A 17509-nucleotide genomic window follows, 5' to 3' on the forward strand; every position below is an offset into this window, starting at 1 on the left:
GCTACCCTCTTACTCTCCTAGATGCCTGAGACAGCTTTTTCATTGTCCTGTCCTATTTCTTTTTTGCTGCCCTACAGTTTATTTTATAATCAGCAGCTGCAGTGACGCTTTCTAGATTTAATCTGATCACACTGTTTTTTTCTGCTCAAAACCCTCTGGTGGTTTTCATCATTCCTGGAGTAATTCCAGGATTTTAGTATAGTTTATGAGATCCTAGATCTGGCCCCTGGCCACTATTCCACTATTCTCTCCCAATCCTTAAGGCCTACTTGCTTTTTCATAAACATGTCAGATGGCTCCTGCCTCAGGGCCTTAACATTTGCTGTTCTCCTAGCCTGGAATGCTCTTCTCTTAGGTATGTGCATGGGTAATGCTTTGCCCTTTTTTTTTTTTTAGGTTTCTGCTCATATCACCTTTTCAGGCAGGCATTCCTTGAAACAGCCACCACCCTATCCTACCTGTCACTTTCCTTTTATCCCACGCTTCGATTTTCTTCTGAATGTGGGTCACTTCATGACATTGTAGACTAGGTGTGTCTGGTCTGCTTTTGCTGCCAGAATCTGAGCTTCATGAGGACAAGTTGTCTTTTTCAATGCTGTCTGCCCAACTCCTAGAACAGGACCTGGTGTGTACATATTGAATGAATGACTGCGTGATATAATATCGATTCTCTAAATACCATTACCTGTGTTTTATGTACCAGCTTCTGTTTTTACTTTATCTCGAGCCCTTGCACCAACCCTACCAAGTGTATAATATCATAACTATTCCATAGACAAGGAAATGTTGCACAGAAAGTGTATGGAGACTGTCTGCAGTCTCTTGGGCACTGACTGGTGAGGCAGGCGTTGATCCAGGATTTGGGTCTCACAAGTGAGATAAGAAAGCCAAGAAAATGGCAGTGTGTGTCTGGGTAACTTAGCGACTTTGTTGGGTGGGCCTGTGGCTAGTTAGTGGAGTCCTGATGTTCTGTGAGGAGATCACAGGAATTATTCTAGCAGTTCCTGAAGAAGTAGCAGGAACTCCTGAAATAGACTTGGTGGTGACTGGGGGGTCGGGAATTCTGAATCCCTGGCTGCCCTGTGGCTGGACCAGTATTAACCATCCTGCAAGTCCTGTCTCCCTTCAAGTTCTCACTCACATTGGTCTTTTTTTTTTTTTTTTTAAATTTTAAAATCTTTAATTCTTACATGCATTCCCAAACATGAACCCCCCTCCCACCTCCCTCCCCATAACATCTTTCTGGGTCATCCCCACGCACCAGCCCCAAGCATGCTGCATCCTGCGTCAGACATAGACTGGCGATTCAATTCACATGATAGTATACATGTTAGAATGTCATTCTCCCAAATCATCCCACCCTCTCCCTCTCCCTCTGAGTCCAAAAGTCCGTTATACACATCTGTGTCTCTTTCCCTGTCTTGCATACAGGGTCGTCATTGCCCTCTTCCTAAATTCCATATATATGTGTTAGTATACTGTATTGGTGTTTTTCTTTCTGGCTTACTTCACTCTGTATAATCGGCTCCAGTTTCATCCATCTCATCAGAACTGATTCAAATGAATTCTTTTTAACGGCTGAGTAATACTCCATTGTGTGTATGTACCACAGCTTTCTTAGCCATTCATCTGCTGATGGACATCTAGGTTGTTTCCATGTCCTGGCTATTATAAACAGTGCTGCGATGAACATTGGGGTACATGTGTCTCTTTCAATTCTGGTTTCCTCGGTGTGTATGCCCAGAAGTGGGATTGCTGGGTCATAAGGTAGTTCTATTTGCAATTTTTTAAGGAATCTCCACACTGTTCTCCATAGTGGCTGTACTAGTTTGCATTCCCACCAACAGTGTAGGAGGGTTCCCTTTCTCCACACCCTCTCCAGCATTTATTGCTTGCAGATTTTTGGATCGCAGCCATTCTGACTGGTGTGAAGTGGTACCTCATTGTGGTTTTGATTTGCATTTCTCTAATAATGATCACATTGGTCTTTTTCTCCCTTATTAAAAAGAAGGGGTTCCAGGTGTGCCACACTCCAAAGGCCATTCTCTGATCACACAGCCAGCTCTCCTCAGGCCTAGAGACAGTCCTCAGGCAGGAGGAAGTAGTCATGGGAGGTGCCTGAAAGGACTACAACCAGCTGGCCTGCTGTGTGCTCGGGCTGGGCACCACCCAGTGAGGACCCGGCCATCAGCCTAGGACTCAGCTGGGCAGGTTCTGAAAGGCAGGTTCTCAGCGATCAGGTGTCTCAGGGGAGGTGCCAAATGACTGGGTGGTCTCGTGGTAGGGCACACAGTCTAAAGAGAGCTAAGGGATAGCCCAGTCTGGTTGCAGCAAGGCCCACAGGCCTCTGTCCCCCCAGCAAGTCTACTTCTTCAGTGACCTTGGATCAGCAGGTCTCTGCCCTGCACAACTGCGATCATATGCTACTGTGAAAAAAAAAATCCATGTAGAAGTGACCAGTGTGGTTTAAACCCATGTTGTTCAAGGGTCAGCTGTCTATGTAAATAAACTGAGCAGTCAGAACATGGGAAGATTAATTTATTTGCTACTAGGACTATGAATACACTTGCTATTGCTTGAGCAAGAAGAATAATTAAGAATATATCAAATAAACAGAAAGTATAAACAAACCAATTACCAGTACTGAAATTGAATCAATAATTTAAAACACAAACAAAAAGTCCAGGACCAGATGGCTTCGCAGATGAATTCTACCAAATATTTAGAGAAGAGCTAATACCTATCCTTCTGAAACTACTCCAAAAAATTACAGAGTAAGGGACACTGCTGAACTCATACTATGAGGCCACCAGCACTCTGATACCAAAACCAGAAAAAGGATCACAAAACAAGATAATTACAGCCAACATCACTGATGAATATAGGTGTAAAAATCCTCAGCAAAATATTTGCAAACTGACTCCAACAGTAAATTAAAAATGTTAACTGACTCCAACATAATGCATGATCAAGTGGGATTTATTCCAGGAATACAAGAATTTTTTAGTATCTGCAAATCAATATGCTACACCACATTAACAAACTGAAGAATGAAAATCATATGATCATCTCAATAGACGTAGAAAAAGCTTTTCATGAAATTCAACATCCATTTATGGTAAAAAAAAAAAAAACTCTGCAGAAAGTGGGCAGAGTAAAAATATCTTGACATATACCCCCCCCCCACATATATATAAAATAACATATATAACAAACCCACACCTAACATCATATTCAATGGTGAAAAAATGAAAGCTTTTCCTGTAAGATCAGGAACAAGACAAGGAATCCCATTCTCACCACTTTTATTCAACATAATTTTGGAAGTTCTAGCTACAGCAATCAGAAAAAAAAAAAAAAAGAAGAAGAAAGAAATAAAGAAAAGCAATCCAAATTGGAAAAGAAGTAAAACTGTCACTGGACAGAGATGACAATGCTTTACACAGAAAATCCTAAAGATGCTACCAGAAAACTAGTAGAGCTCATGAATGAATTTGGTAAAGTTGCTGGATATAAAATTAATGTACATAAATCTGTTGCACTTTTATAAACTAACAACAAAATGTCAGAGAGAGAAATTAAGGAAAAACCCCATTCACTATGATATCAAAAAGAACAAAATATTTAGGAATAAACCTACCTAAAGGAGGCAAAAAAATCTGTACTCTGGAAATATAAGACTCTGATGAAAGAAATCAAACAGACAAAAAGACAACCCACAGAATCGGAGAAAATATATGCCAACAATGCAACCAATAAGGAATTAATTTCCAAAACATACAAAGAGCTCACAGGTTAATATAAAAAAAAACAACCCAATAAAAAATGGGCAGAAGACCTTAATAGATATTTCTCCAAAGAAAACATATTGATGGCTGACAAGCATATGATGCTATAGTCCATGGGGCCACAAAGAGTCAGACACAACTTGGCAACTAAACAATGACAACTCAATAATCCAGAGTAAAGAAAGATCATGGATTCATTCACAAGACCATCACATAGATAACCGAACAGGTACTTCATGAATATGGATAAATAAATACGGAATTGTCTGTTTTATACTTTTATCCACTAGTTCTTAAAAAGAATAAAATAAAATGAATCATCTCCCCAAATACGTCTTCCCACTGTTTGTTTCTGCTTCAACTTGGATAAGTTGGTCCTGTATTAATCAAATAGTTTATTATCTAATTTGGACCTCAGTTCATTTTTATAAAATACACACTGGGGAAAGGAGACAGAGAAATACTTCTTAGGTTGAAGATTAGTGCTAAGAACTGAAAAAGCATTCCTTATGCTTTTTTTTTGTTTGTTTGTTTTTTGGTTTTCTTTTTAAAGCTTCTCTGGCCTTCTGAAAGAACAAACAAGTCAAGAGTTCCTGGCTATTCTAACTGACTGCACACCTGGACTTCAAGGCCACTACCTTCTCGTGTAAGGTCACTAACAGGCACAGCCAACATGGACCTTCTTTCCAAGCTGTTCCTTATTGCCCTACAAAAAGGCACTGACCCTGGAAGAGAGTTCACCATATTCTAACGGAAGTTCCTACCAGGTTACCTGTGCTGTTAACTGGTTACCTGCCAGTTAAGCCTGGCATCTGCTTCCTTTGTTTGCAAAGAGGGAAAAGATTGGAGTCTAGGTTTTAGGGTTTATTCTCATGTTTTGGAAGGAGCTGGGATTCCCCCACAGAAACCGACCACCAAAGTTACAAATCATTCTTTGACGCCAGCTTTCTCAAGAGTTCGTAATAATTAAACTAGCTTGTTTGACCTGGGAATAAATTGCTGAAAAAAAAAAAATACTGTTTATCTATGGACAAATTCTGCTATCAATCAAGGAAGCAAAATCTAAGTCAGAAGGCTCATACTAGCATCTGGAGGGCTGGAGCTGGCAGCAGACCTGTTTAATTTGGCCCACAAAGGATTATTTAAAAACAAAACCAGCAACAGAGCCAATATCTAGATATTGGGAGTTTTCACATACAATCCAGATTTCTGATTTTTTTTCAGAGACAGCACGTTCCAACATGGCTGCAGACCTCAGGGTAGAGCCCAGCCTCACCCACGACTATGCTGCCCTGGACTGGCCCTTCAGAATCTGAGTTTGCGATGATGGGGAAAACGTTTAGGAAAACTGCTCTGCTCTTTCAGGCAGTGATGAGACCAATGACAGTTCAGGAATCAAAACCCTCAAAGTCCTGAGACTGAATTTCAGTTCTTTTTCCTTCTCCACTTGGGGGTGGCATGAATGAAGGGGAACTGGCCAGAGACAGATTCTCCAACCCCTTTTCAGAGATGACTTGAATAAAGATAGTCCAAGGTAGCTCAGCTGGTAAAGAATCCACCTGCAATATGGAAGACCAGGGTTCAATCCCTGGGACGGGAAGATCCCCTGGAGGAGGGCATGGTAACCCACTCCAGTATTCTTGCCTGGAGAATCCCCATGAACAGAGGAGCCTCGAGGGCTACAGTCCATGAGGTCGTAGAAAGCTGGACATGACTGAGCGACTAAGCACAGCACGGGACAGTCACTAAGACTCATCTACAATAATATGCATTAATAAGCCAACATCAAGAAATGTCTTATCCTCATGACGCATTTCTGTTTATTTTCCTGACTATTCTACAACCACCTTCTTAATCATTTGATAAATAATGTGTTGGACGTCTACTGGAGGCAAACCAGTATATTCTATACTCAATGAATTCAGAAATCTTTTGATGCCTAGGATTTGATAAAGTCAGCTGCGAAGAAAACACCCACACAGACCAGAGAGGAACTAACAGCCCTAACTTTGTGCCAGGCACTGTACTCAGAGCTTTCATTCTCACAATTACTCTAAGAGATAAGATTGATTCTTATCTCAAAAGAGGAATACACTTTAGACCCTTAAATGGTAGGTAGAGTCCAAAGAAACTGAAGAACAATGGTGCAGCAGTGTGTAAAAAGGGACACATACTACCTGAGAAAAAAGTATTTATTATAAAGTTGTTACAATGAAAATTACTAGCAAATTATACCATTTTGGCTGTTCTCTACATTAAAGAGTGCTATTTTCTACTCTTCGTGACTTGCCATAATTTTTGGTGGTACACAGACACCCATTCTTTAATAATAATGGCTAGTATTTACTTTAATGTTTGTTAGAAAAAAAAAGAATTATACATCACACCAGTGGTTTTACTGATGAAATCGTTTGAGAAAAGACTAAAAAGTGAGTTAGTTTAAAAACAGATTTAAAGAAAAATATTAAACATGACACGTGATATATAGATATGATAAACACTCTTGATGGTGGTATGCAACAATACTGGTGTTTCATACATATTTATATTGGAAGAGTAAGATACAAGCTGTATATTTATTAATTAGAAAGAACAATGCTCAGATTCCTTAGTGCAAAATTCACAGCCACCTAGGATTCCCTAACAATACTGTCTCTGCGCAGAGTGTTACCACTGAAGCTACTTTCTGGAATCTGAAGTAGGGAAGGAGTGGAGGAAGCTGGGTGAAAACAAAATGCTGTCTAGTAATTGAATCCTGGATTTGTAGCATCAAGATTTAGTATGTATTGTACTAAGTACCTGAAGGAGAAGCAAGGTTCTTCCTGACAATGTCAGCTAGGTTGGCAAAACAATGTCAAACCACAGCTAAACAGCACAAAATGCAACACATCTTTGTTAACAAACCATAAAACTGTACCTATGTACAAATGTTTCTATATAGCAGATGGAAGTATTTTTTCTTTTTTTTTCACTTTTTATTTTTTATTAAAAAAAATTTTTTTTTTTAAATTTTAAAATCTTTAATTTGCTGCTAACAAGGCCTAAGGCAACAGAATGAGAATGAAACCTAGATAACAGTTGGATTAGATAAAGAGGGTGCAGTTCAGCTCAGTCGCTCAGTGGTATCTGACTCTTTGTGACCCCATGGACTGCAGCACGTCAGGCCTCCCTGTCCATCATCAACTCCTGGAGCTTACTTAAACTCATGTCCATAGAGTCAGTGATGCCATCCAACCATCTCATCCTCTGTCATCCCCTTCTCCTCCCGCATTCAATCTTTCCTAGCATCAGGGTCTTTTCCAATGAGTCAGTTCTTCACATCAGGTGACCAAAGTATTGGAGCTCCAGCATCAGTCCTTCCAATGAATACTCAGGACTGATTTCCTTTAGGATTGACTAGCTGGATCTCCTTGCAGTCCAAGGGACTCTCAAGAGTCTTCTCCAACCCCACAGTTCAAAAGCATCAATTCTTCGGGGCTCAGCTTTCTTTATAGTCTAACTCTTATATCCATACATGACTACTGGAAAAACTAGATAAGCAGGGTAACAGGCCGGAATGCCTACGGATATAAGGGCATTGCAAAGTAAGGCCCTGGGGAAAGAAGACATTTAGGTCTCCTCACATCTGTCTATGTCTGGATTTGCTTTTTGACCCCATCACGGAGGAAAAAAGAAAAAAAACCACCACCACCAAAATCCTATTTAATGTATGACATCTATTGTTTAAACCTCAGAAAACTCAAAGAGCAATGAATAAAGGCTGCTGTCCTGCTTAAAGAATAATTTCATATTTGTATTTATTGATAAACTAAGTTTGTTGTTTTAAAAAACATACTTGGTCATGTCCCGACTCTGTGATCCCATGGATTGGGGCCCGCCAGGTTCCTCCATCCATGGAATTTTCCAAGCAAGAATACTGGAGTGGGTTGCCATTCCCTTCTCCAGGGGATATTCTGGACCCAGGGAGTGAACCCAAGTCTCCCGCATTGCAGGCAGACGCTTTACCATCTGAACACTAGGGACGACTGCTTTAGGAAACAGGAGCTAATAAGATAGGAAGCAGGCCAGTCACCCAGCTTTTTTCAAACGTTTTGGTTCCTAAGAGATGTGGGAACATCAGTGAGGTGCTAAATAATTTTCTGGAAATATCAGTTCAGTTCAGTTGCTCAGTCGTGTCTGACTCTGCAATCCCAAGGACTGCAGCATGCCAGGCTTCTCAGTCCATCACCAACTGCCAGAGCTTGCTCAAACTCAAAGGCTGGAAATACATCAAGATGGAAAAAAACTGGTATTTATCTGTGATTACTGATAACAGTTAGTACTGTAATAATGTAAGAAGCCACTTTGGGTGTGTTAGTGTATGTTTGGGTGGGAGGAAGGAAGGAAAGGAGGCAGGTAGGGAGAGGGAGAGAGCTGAACATCCTCAAAGGTCTTTGCTTGAAGGATAGTAATAGGAATAATAATCTGAACAGTTTCAGTTCAGTTGCTCAGTCATGTCCAATTCTTTGCGACCCCATGGACTGCAGCACGCCAGGCTTCCTTGTCCATCACCAACTCCTGGAGCCGACTGGGTTCTTAACTAAGCAGCAGGCACTGTGCTAAGTGCTGCACAAGGACTACCCCATTTAATCTTCACACTAATCCCATGGGGGAACTGTGACCATTGGCATTTGATATGAGGAGGAACTCAGGCATGGAAAAACAAGTAGACTGGATCTAATACACTGCGGTACTGGGACCTGATATACAGGAATTGACTACAAACTTTTACTCTTTAACGCTAGTCCGTTAGCTGCCTTCTAAGCAAGATGGGTTCAGGTTAAGCAGGGTTTTGGAACTGCCAACCACTGTATGCAAGTCTAGAGTCCCAGCTGAAGTTCTCAGGGTTACCTGTAGTGTTTCTTCACTGTGCCCCACATCCTCCCCAGTACCTCTCTAAATAATTGATTTTCAGATGTGTGAAGAACATTCAAGGGGGGGTTCCCAGGTGGTTCAGTGGCTGGGAATCAGCCATGCAATGCAGGGGACAGGGGATCAACTCTTGGTCAGGGAACTGAGATCCCACATGCTTTGGAGCAACTAAACCCATGAGTCACAACTAGAGAAGCCCACACCACAATGGAAGATGCTGCAACTAAGGCCCGAAGAAAGCAAATAAATTAAAAAAAAATAGAACGTTTGTGGGAAGAGGTGCCAATCTGCGGTCTGCTGAGAGAGCTCACGTAACTTAGTGCAGTTTTATGGAAATGGATCAGCAAGGTGAAGTTCCAGCATCACAAATGCGTAACCACTACTCAATGAGCAGCTTCTCTGTCTCATTTCCTTGCTAGTGGCAGTAGTATTAGACTCTTTGTGACCCTATGGACTGTAGCCTACCAGGCTCCTCTGTCCATGGAATTCTCCAGGCAAGAATACTGGAGTGGGCAGCCATTCCCTTCTCCAGGGGTTCTTCCTAACCCAGGGATCAAACCTGGGTTTTCTGCACTGCAGGCGGATTCTTTAACATCTGAGCCGCCAAGGAAGCCCCTCAATTCCCTTGCTATGACCCTACAAGATGTGCATTAGTCCCTTGTTACAGATGGAAAAGTGAGGCCTGGAGAGGTTCAATCATTCACAACAAATTGCACACCTAGTAAGGGGTAGACCCGAGATGTGAACTGAGGCCGCTCCAGCTTCATGCTCTCTGGTCCTTGTAACGTTTCACTTGAAGAGACGCAGATTGCATGGTTAATTGGCTATACCCCAAAACAAAATAAAAAGATTCAAGTTAAAATAAATAAATAAATAAAATAAAGGAATATGGGATCCCGTTTAATACAACAGCAGGGAGCAGTAGCTACATTCACAGATGAGCAGTCAGGCGGTTGGGGCTTGATCAGCTCTGCCACCTGGTAGCTGTGTAAGCGAGGGTGAGTCACTTGTTTTCTTTGTGCCTCTTTCCTCATCTGTAAGATGAGAATAATAATGGCACCTGTCCTCTTAAGTTGTGCTGAGGAATGATTTAGCATTTGTAGATTGTTGATTTACATGTTTGGGAAATAAAAAGATAAATCTCTTTTATGTGAGCACAGATGACAAACAGCCAGGGGTAGCGGATATAGTATCAATGGAAGATGTACCTGAATAAGTTTTCACAGTGGCCAACAGTGCAAGCCCACCACAAATACCAGCTGTGGGGCTGGTTTTTGATCTGAATTGCTGCATCAAAGAATACATTGGGAATAAAGTCCTAGGCGTTAGTCCTAGAATGGATATGAATGAGTTATGATGAGGAGAAGGCATTTCACTCTTCTGGGCCTCAGTTCCTCCCATGGAGACTGGATGGCCTGGCAGGGGAGAGAGGACAGAAACGGGCCTATGTGTCCTGGGTTCTGGTTCTCCTGCACATGAATTTTATCACTTTCGACATACAGCTTCATCTTTGAATTTCAATTTCCTCTCCTCTTATTATTAATGCCAAAGAAGCTGAAGTTGAATCACTCTATGAAGACCTACAAGACCTTGTAGAACTAACACTAAAAAAAGATGTCCTTTTCCTCATAGGGGACTGGAATACAAAAGTAGGAAGTCAGAAGATACCTGGAGTAACAGGCAAGTTTGGTCTTCGAGTACAAAATGAATCAGAAAAAAAGCTAACAGAGAACGCACTGATAATAGCAAACACCCTCTTCCAACAACACAAGAGACAACTGCACACATGGACATCACCAGATGGTCAACACCGAAATCAGACTGATTATATTCTTTGCAGCCAAAGATGGAGAAGCTCTATATAGTCAGCAAAAACAAGACCAGGAGCTGACTGTGGCTCAGATCATAAATTCCTTATTGCAAAATTCAGACTTAAATTGAAGAAAGTAGAAACCACTAGAGAGAAAGAAAACCACTAGACCATTCAGATATGACCTAAATCAAATCCATTACGATTATACAGTGGAAGAGACAAACAGATTCAAGGGATTAGATCTGATAGACAGAGTGCCTAATGAACTATGGACAGAGGTTCGTGACATTGTACAGGAGACAGGGATCAAAACCATTCTCAAGAAAAAGAAATGCAAAAAGGCAAAATGGTTGCCTGAGGAGGCATTACAAATAGCTGAGAAAAGAAGAGAAATGAAAGGCAAGGTAGAAAAGGAAAGATACACCCATCTGAATGCAGAGTTCCAAAGAATAGCAAGGAGAGATAAGAAATCCTTCCTCAGTGATCAATGCAAAGTAGTAGAGGAAAACAACAGAGTGGGAAAGACTAGAGATCTCTTCAAGAAAATTAGACATAACAAGGGAACATGTCACGCAAAGATGGGCACAATAAAGGACAGAAACGATACGGACCTAACAGAAGCAGAGGTGGCATGAATACATAGAAGAACTATACAAAAAAGATCTTCATGACCCAGATAATCACGATGGTGTGATCACTCACCTAGAGCCAGACATCCTGGAGTGTGAAGTCAAGTGGGCCTTAGGAAGCATCACTATGAACAAAGCTACTGGAGGGGATGGAATTCCAGCTGAGCTATTTCAAATCCTAAAAGATGATGCTGTGAAAGTGCTGTACTCAACATGCCAGCAAATTCGGAAAACTCAGCAGTGGCCACAGGACTGGAAAAGGTCAGTTTTGATTCCAAAGAAAGGCAATGCCAAAAATGTTCAAATTACTGCACAATTGCACTCATCTCACACACTAGCAAAGTAATTCTTAAAATTCTCCAAGCTAAGCTTCAACAGTATGTGAACCAAGAACTTCCAGATGTTCAAGCTGGGTTTAGATAAGGCAGAGGAACCAGAGATCAAATAGCCAACATCTGTTGGATCATAGAAAATGCAAGAGAATTCCAGAAACACATCTACTTCTTCTTCATTGATTATGCTAAAGCCTTTGACTGTGTGGATCACAAGAAACTGTGAAAAATTTTTAAAGAGATGGGAATACCAGACCACTTTACCTGCCTCCTGAGAAATCTGTATGCAGGTCAAGAAGGAACAGTTAGAACTGGACATGGAACAACAGACTGGTTCCAAATTGGGAAAGGAGTACGTCAAGGCTGTATACTGTCACCCTGCTTATTCAACTTCTATGCAGAGTACATCATGAGAAATGCTGGGCTGGAAGAAGCACAAGCTGGAATCAAGATTGCCGGGAGAAATATCAATAAATTCAGATATGCAGATGATACCACCCTTATGGCAGAAAGTGAAGAGGAACTAAAGAGCCTCTTGATGAAGGTGAAAGAGCTGTGAAAAGGTGTAAAGCTGGCTTAAAACTCAACATTCAAAACATGAAGATCATGGCATCTGGTCCCATCACTTCATGGCAAATAGATGTGGAAACAATGGAAACAGTGACAGACTTTATTTTTTTGGTCTCCAAAATCACTGTGGACAGTGACTGCAGCCATGAAAGTTAAAAGACGGTTGCCCCTTGAAAAAAAAATGGTTGACAAACTTAGACAGCATGTTAAAAAGCAGAGACACTTCTTTACCGACAGAGGTCCATATAGTCAAAGCTATAGTTTTCCCAGTAGTCATGTATAGATGTGAGAGTTGGACCAAAAAGAAAGCTGAGCGCTAAAGAATTGACGCTTTTGAACTGTGGGGTTGGAGAAGACTCTTGGGAGTCCGTTGGACAGCAAGGAGATCAAACCAGTCGATCCTAAAGGAAATCAGTCCTGAATATACATTGGAAGGACGTATGGTAAAGCTGAAGCTCCAGTGAAGAACTGACTCACTGGAAAAGATCCTGATGCTGGCAAAGACTGAAGGCAGGGAGAAAAAGGGACGACAGAGGATGAGATGGTTGGATGGCATCACCAACTCAGTGGACATGAGTTTGAGCAGGCTCCGGGAGTTGGTGATGGACAGGGAGGCCTGGTGTGCTGCAGTCTATGGGGTCACAAAGAGCGACTGAGCGACTGAACTAAACTGAACCTGGCCCTCATATTCCACAGGGGTGCAGACAAATAAGAATTTCTGTTAATGCCTGCTGCATCTGCTAAGATATGCAATAACATCTTCAGTTTGGATAGAAAAAAAAAAGTTGCATGAAGTACAAAAACATAAAAACCAAACCAAACGAAAACAACAACAAAAAAATGGAAGTAAAGATTTTAATTAAAGCCCAAAGTGCCGAGAAAAAGAAAGAAAGATATGCAAGTACAAAGCTCTCATGTATCTCCAGACTCCTCTGAATTCTTAGAGGAGGTGGTTTGGGTGGGAGACTGGCTGAGTTAAGAATCTTTACTGTCTGAGCCACCAGGGAAGCCCCTAAGATACTATAAAGTGGTTAAATTAACATACTCAGCAGGTACACGGGCTTTCTAAAGCTGAATACCAACTGGGATAATTAAAGGCTAGAACCCTCTTCTTTTTTAAAAATTGACTCCCCTGTAAACTACCTGCTGACAAAGGCATAATTGTAAGAATACATAAGGAAACTTCTTCTCCATTCTTAATCTAAAGAAAAAGAAACACACACAAAAGTCTTACTTCACCCCCAAGCTCAAGGAGCACACAAATCCACTAGAACTAAAAAGGAAGTTACAAAATGCTTTTTTCTTTCTTTCTTTTAAATTAAAGTACTGCAACATCCTTGCTTGCAGTAACCAGTCTGTTGGAGGCTGGGAAGCAGCTAGGGCTGGGGAAGGCTTCAGCAGGGAGGCAGGCAGCTGTCCGGGTGAGGCAGGGAGGTGGTCAGCCCAGCTCTGCCCTGAGGGATGGAAGAATGCCCAGGAGCCTCCTCCGTGGCTGTTTGGCCGAAAATAAAATCTGCCATTTTTTTTTAAATACAGTTCTAAAAATAGGGGGTTTGGCTTAAATCCTCCAGTTGGTGTTTTGATTTTTAAATTATGTGCAGATGATCACGGTTAAACCCAAGTGAGTACTGGTAAATAATTCAGGGAGGTTGCAGTTTTATTTTGATTTCAAGGCTCTAAAACATTTCTTCTCTTAGAATCCAGGAAAGGTGAAAGGAGATCAAAGGAAGGTGATAAGAATGGAGAAGGCTTAAATTCCAGTTTGAAAGCAAAAGGCAGCTGAATATTCCTAAAGCAAAAAACATAGTTTAAAAGCTTTATTTTGGGGGAGGGGACTAAAATTCGCCCAAAATAAGTGGAAGAAAAACTGGTGAATTTCATCTTACTCATACCTTTCCTAGTGTCATTTCTGGATGCAAACTTCATGTACACAAAACTGCAAAAATGCCACTTTTAAAAGAATAAAGACTCTTCTGAATGTTGGGTGATGCAAGATTTGGTTTTGGAGATAACAGTTTTAAAGTTTCCTTGATTAGGTACCAATCATAACCAGAATGTATTTCAAGATTGCTATCTTATTATAGCATCTTTATTAATGAAGATTAATTTCACATGAAATTGGGCTATTTCTAAAACGCTTTCACAGAATGGGACATAATGGGTGTGGTTGGGGAGTATTATAAGGAAGCAAGTATTAATGCTATGTGCTTCCAGATAAAATGACTGAAGCAAATGTTTGACTTCACTTGTGAATTTTACAGATGCAATTTGCATCTCTAATCTCCAGAGAATAGAGGTTTGGAATTTGGGGTGTGTGTGGGTAGCATCATGTGTGAACCATGAAAGTCACCATCTCTCCCCCTCTCCCCGGAACAAACACCCACAAACCGATGGGGAAGCTCTGAAGGTTAAATTGGATAGTTCAATTGTCCAGGAATGTACGCTATGCAAACAATGTCGGCTCCCTGTGCCAAGGCAGAGATACTGTGGGACTTGAGGCTGCTGGCCACGAGGACAAGGATGGCGGGGCACAGTTCTAGTCACTGCGGCCAAGTGGGAACCCAGGAGAGTAACTGCAATGTTTCAGTCTCTTAATCTGCAAAAGACAAATAATTACAGAACTTGCTATATTAAAACCAGACTGTGAGTCGGCCTGGGGCGGGGGCTGGCGTAGAGAGGGAGGGGAGGGATAAAGAACCTTTCTTTTAGGGAGGGGAAAAAGGAGAGAAAACTTGCAAAGTGAACTATGGTTCACTTTTCATGGAACTCTTCTGCTTTGCAAAACGGTGCTTCTAGAGGGGATATGTCCTGGGTATTTAGGAGTTGGGTTAAAGGTCCATAAAGAAATCCCTAACTTTTCAGACGCTGGAGGCAGAGAAAGTAGTATGAGGAGGCACGTTGCCAATCAAAGATCGATCCCACGTGAAGGTCAGAGAAGGCCAGAGGGGATACCATAGGCTTCTGGGAAGATGCAGTTTGCTTTACAAAATTCTCCTTTAGGCCCCGCCCTCCCCCCCACCCGCCCCCGCCCCAGAGAAACACAAGAGATGTGGTATCTTCAACTGAGGCAGCAGGAAGGGGATGGGATGCTGATGGGGGTCTGGGGAGCAAGGAGAGAGGGTAGAGGAAGGGCCCCGTCTCTCCTTGGGATGGCTGGTGTTTTATTTGCACCCTCTAAGAGTTCCTGAAATAATTAACATGTGCTGCCATTCTTGTTTTTCCAGTGGTGATTTCATCCAGTCCCTGCAGAAACTCAGAATTAAATCTCATGGCTTTGTTTTTTGGAGAGCAACTCTCCCCCATACAGGGGAGTTCTGCATACCGTGGAGGGCACGTGAGGCCTGCAACGTTCGCAGAGCACTAATCATTAACACGCTGCTTTTGAAGGCAGGGCTCCCCTTTCTCTGCTGACTATCACATTTCCTTCCATTGGATCCTGCCCTGTCTGGTTTACTTTCTGTTTCTCCCACTCGTTTCCACGCATTCTTCCGTAACACATGCGGAGTCCAGAACAACCTCTCCCTTTCAGCTGGCCAGCTCAACGCTTCCCTCACAAACCCTCCTTTTTCAAAATAAATTCATCCCTGACTTATTTTTCCAAGGCCTCTCCCTCTTCTTACTGCCCTGGGAGAATAAGTTCTCCTCCTTCCCAAATAATGCAGGAGAAGTAGGAGCAAGATTTGTAGGAAACTGTAAATAAAAAGTTTTCTGAGGGGAAGAAATACCTGGTAATTAAATGTGGAGCCAGACAGATCTGGGTTTGCGTCCCAGCTTTGTCATTTACTAGCAGCGAAGCTCTGGAAAGTTTGGTTATGTGACCTCCCTAAGCCTCAATTTTCTCATCTGCAAAATGGAGATAATAATGCAAAAACTCTGTTAAGGGCTATAAGGAGAACTGAATGAGGTAAATCACATGAAATGCTTCCAGTTCCTGGAATGCAGCAAACACTCAACAAATATTTGCTGCTACATTACTATTATTATTTAAACCTTTTGGATAGGAATGTCACCACCCCCACCGACTTGCCCCACAGCATCAAGAGTAACAAGGACTCTGCCTCTCAAAGCTAAAGAACAGAACCATAAGGAAGGCTTGGGCACAATTATTTGCTGATCCAGCCTCTGGGAAGCATTTCTCGGAGGCAATGTACAGAAGCGAGCAAACGGTCTATTTTTAGGCATTTCCCATCAGGACACAGTGGTTGATCTGGATGCCTTACCTGGCAGGCCAGCCTGGGCCACAGCCCCCTTCTCTGCAGGCTGTCAGCATTCCCAGGGGGATGGAACACAGCCCCAGACTCAGGAATTTTACAGTCAATTTGCCTCCCTCCTGATGTCCCTTCTCCCTTTTGGTGACCTCCAGGCTGGGGCTAAATGAAAAGCCAAAGCTCAGTCTCATAAGTAAGGCAAGGGGCCTGCCTGCTGCTACTGAGCCACCGCTTGTCTCATTTGTAGAGTCTCTGAGAAAATAACACCCCAAACGCACAAAGTCAGGCTCCAAATCTCAGAAAGACTCTGATTCACCCGGGTGTGCTGAAGAGCTGGAACTCTGGGTACATGAGGTACATCCCTGCCCAGGTTGCCAAGAGTCTACCTACCTGAGAGAGAGAGAGAGAGAGAGATGAAAGGAAGGAAGAAAGCAAGACAGAAAGAAAGGAAAAAGGGAAGAAGCCCGAACCTTTCCTAATAAGGTAACACCACATGCCAGCTGTGGCTCTGAATGGCTCAGCATCCTAGGACCATGTGACATTCCCTGCAGCCATGCCTTCACGCTTCTGTGAGGCTCTCGGGGGCAGAATGGGAAAGTCTTCAGTGTGCCTATGGGGATAACAAACAAATAGGGACAGGCTCGGCCGGTGGGGCCCCACATTTTCCTGATTAACCACAAGGCCTCACATCCCTCCTTCACGCTGTGGCCTGCAGGACCCCTGCTTTGTAGCTCAGGCACTGGGAATGCTCTCAGGTTGCTCTGCAGGCATGCTTTTCCTCTCCGGCTAGGTACAAGCTTCTTGAGGGCAGAAACGCTCCTTTATTTCCTTTGTTTCACCCTGCCATGCTTATCAGAGTGTAATCCACCCAGCGGTTACTCAATAAATGCTTGATGACGGACTCGGGCTGAGAATTCTACGCATCAGTAGGTGACTGCTTTATATCGTTAACCCCCAACTTATAAATCGGCAGGGTTTCAAAAGTTGGCTTTCAAAGAAGGCACTTAGGGAGCATATTTTCCCATAGAAACAGTCTTATAACTTGGGGTTAGGTTTCTAGGCCCACTTGTTTCTCAGAATATCCTACACATATTTATATACCTTCTTATTGAGCCATATAATTTGTCTCAGACTTACATCAGACTGGCAAGTACATGTGCTTGAAACTTCAGTTCTTTCAGTTTAATGATTCATTTCAGTTACAGCATCAGGGCCTTGTGTAGATTCCCACCCACCCTCCCTGCCCTGATTACATATA

At 42.3% G+C, this 17509-nt stretch overlaps 1 protein-coding gene and 1 long non-coding RNA gene across 5 annotated transcripts in view; both read right to left on the reverse strand.

Annotated features, from left to right (window-relative positions):
• LOC132659276 (uncharacterized) overlaps positions 1-17463 on the reverse strand; it is a 652410-nt gene extending 634947 nt beyond the window's left edge. Inside the window, exons 1-3 of the long non-coding RNA XR_009599503.1 lie at positions 16264-17463; positions 15769-15886; positions 1940-14639 (exon numbers count right to left, since the gene is read on the reverse strand). This is a non-coding gene — a long non-coding RNA (uncharacterized LOC132659276). The remainder of the gene's footprint in view (positions 1-1939; positions 14640-15768; positions 15887-16263) is intronic.
• The window catches only part of GNG12 (G protein subunit gamma 12), a 138076-nt gene that overhangs the window by 36901 nt on the left and 83666 nt on the right, over positions 1-17509 (reverse strand). The gene's annotated exons all lie outside the window — the stretch shown is intronic.

The sequence above is a fragment of the Ovis aries genome, chromosome 1 (assembly GCF_016772045.2).
Source record: "Ovis aries strain OAR_USU_Benz2616 breed Rambouillet chromosome 1, ARS-UI_Ramb_v3.0, whole genome shotgun sequence".
Taxonomy (NCBI): Eukaryota; Metazoa; Chordata; class Mammalia; order Artiodactyla; family Bovidae; genus Ovis; species Ovis aries.